The 2,500-nt window shown below is 38.8% G+C and overlaps 1 protein-coding gene across 1 annotated transcript in view; it reads right to left on the reverse strand.

The window, feature by feature from the left end:
* Positions 1 to 1,563: 1,563 nt before the first annotated feature.
* Positions 1,564 to 2,500, reverse strand: part of LOC137044899 (serine/threonine-protein kinase 32C-like) — a 104,433-nt gene continuing 103,496 nt past the window's right edge. Inside the window, exon 12 of the mRNA XM_067421277.1 lies at positions 1,564 to 2,500. This exon is cut by the window's right edge and continues 260 nt beyond it. The gene's annotated coding sequence lies outside the window, so the exon portion shown is untranslated.

A 2,500-nucleotide genomic window follows, 5' to 3' on the forward strand; every position in this document is an offset into this window, starting at 1 on the left:
TTCCAACTGGGAACTCAGACTAGGAATTTCCAACTAGGATACTCCAACTAGGAAATTACAACTAGGAACTCAGACCAGGAAATTCCAACTAGGAAACTCAGACTAGGAATTTCCAACTGGGAACTCCGACTAGGAATTTCCAACTAGGAAACTTTGACGTGGGAATTTTCAACTAGGAAACTTTGACTTGGGAATTTCCAACTGGGAACTCAGACTAGAAATTTCCAACTGGGAAACTTCGACTTGGAATTTCCAACTAGGAAATTTAGACTAGGAGTTTCCAACTAGGAAACTTTGACTTGGGAATTTCCAACTGGGAACTCAGACTAGGAATTTCCAACTGGGAAATTTAGACTAGGAATTTCCGACTGGGAAATGCCAACTATGAATTTATGACTAGAAAGTTTGTGTTCCCGATCATTCTGATAGCACATGAAGGCGGCATTACACACCCATCACAGCAAAATGAATAAACCCGTGGCTCATTTACACCGCTGGTTTAACTTTTGAATGTTGTGAAAGAAGTCTCTCCTGCACTTTAGTGTGTCCTTGATGAATAAAAGTAGAAATTTCACATAGAAACCTGCCATTTTAAATTGTAATAATATTTTACTGTATTTTTTTTATTAAATATGCAGCTCTAGAGAGCAGAAGAGACTCTTTCAGAAACATTAAACAATCCTAATGAGTTCCTCTGTGGAAACTGATCAGAATACTGATGGTCTTCATTCAGAAACAATGAATATATATGCATAATATTTATATACACATACACACATACTGTATGAATATGCCGCCTCCTAAACGATGAGGAAATAATGAAAGACTTGTGGATATTTACAGTAAAGCGAGTGATGAGCCCTTCAGGAAACAAGCGCTTTAGAGGAAAGCCGGACTGTAGGAATGGTCATGTGATCGCTCGTGGAGTTAAACATGGCCGCAGCTCTCCTCACTGTAAACAGATCTGTCCATTTCTGAAGAAGAAGCACTAAACGAGTGACGCTCCGATTGAATTCTGGGCCAGACTTTCTGCTTTAAAGAGCTGTGGAGGATCTCAAACATCGCAGCATCTGAAGCACAGATGAGGGAATATCAGAGTAATCAGACGAAGTTTGACCAGTGAATTCAAAACGGAAAAATAATACTATACCCACAAAAACACTCCGGCCCGCAGCACATACTTCACGCACTAGTGCAGAAAACGCTCTTCTTCCTCAGTATTTTTGTCTTGTTTCTAGTCCAAACATCTAAAGATTCTTAAAACAAGAAGTATTTACTAGACAAGCAAAAGTAATTGTCTTGTTTTGGGGAAAATAACTCAAAATGAAGAGAGTTTTTGCTTAAAATAAGATCAATAATCTGCCAATGGGGTGAGAGAAATAATCTTAATTCAAACAGAAAACAAGATTATTTTTCTCACCCCATTGGCAGATTATTGATCTTATTTTAAGCAAAAACTCTCTTCATTTTGAGTTATTTTTCCTCAGAAACAAGCAAAAATATTTGTATGTATTTTTTCTGATCTAGTAAATGCTTCTTGATTCCAGAATATTTAGATATTTGGACTGGAAACAAGAATAAAATACTAAATAAGAAGAGCATTTTTTGCAGTGTGTGTTCTCCCAGCGCTGTAAAGCAGGAGAGACTGAGCTGAATTCAAAAGGCACGATCAAAACTAACTCACATGTGAACATACGTGAAATATACTCAAGCAGCTTCATGTGTGTGTCGAGCGTCAGTGTCGTCTCTGCTTCCAGGATAATCAACTGAAGATGAGGAGCTCCTTCATCGGGTCATGGGCTGTCGTCATACTCAAGCGTGTTGAATTAACTCTAAAATCTCTTATTTTACATCATGCTGAAGAGAGAACGTTGCATAGAAGTTCAAACTTGCTCTAGAAGACCAACGGCTCTGGATCATGAGGGATTTCACTGCAGATGATGCTCTTCTGACTCAGTCATTGTGTCCTGTTTCTCACAATTCTTAAATCAAGATGCATTTACTAGATCAGTAAAACGACAGAAGATATTTTGTCTTGTTTTGTTGAAAATAAAGTTACAGCGCTGAAAGTTCACTGCAAACGGAGATATAGTCTTTTAAAGTTACGGCAGTTTATTGCCTACAAAAATGGCCGCTTTGGACTACAACGAGCTTCTTCCTGGGTTGGTGACATCATAAACCCTCGCTAGTCTCCGCAGATGTGACTTCTGCCTGTAATGGGAAGGGGCGTGGCCTTAACCTGTGCTTAAGCCAATAAAAATACAGGAAACTACATTTGGCCATCTGACCAATAGAAGCAGGAAGCAAACGAGCCGTTCAAAGCGCAGACAGCGGTGTGGAATAAAGGGAGAATAGAAGAAAAATACAGCGTTTAAAAACGTATTAAGACATGTTATACTGCTGCCCATAAACACAACCAAGCCTAGAGAAACACCTCGAAACCACCGCTTTAAAACAGGCAAAATGCATCTTGATTTAAGATTTGTTAGATGTTTGGACT

Source organism: Pseudorasbora parva, chromosome 17, assembly GCF_024679245.1.
Source record: "Pseudorasbora parva isolate DD20220531a chromosome 17, ASM2467924v1, whole genome shotgun sequence".
Taxonomy (NCBI): Eukaryota; Metazoa; Chordata; class Actinopteri; order Cypriniformes; family Gobionidae; genus Pseudorasbora; species Pseudorasbora parva.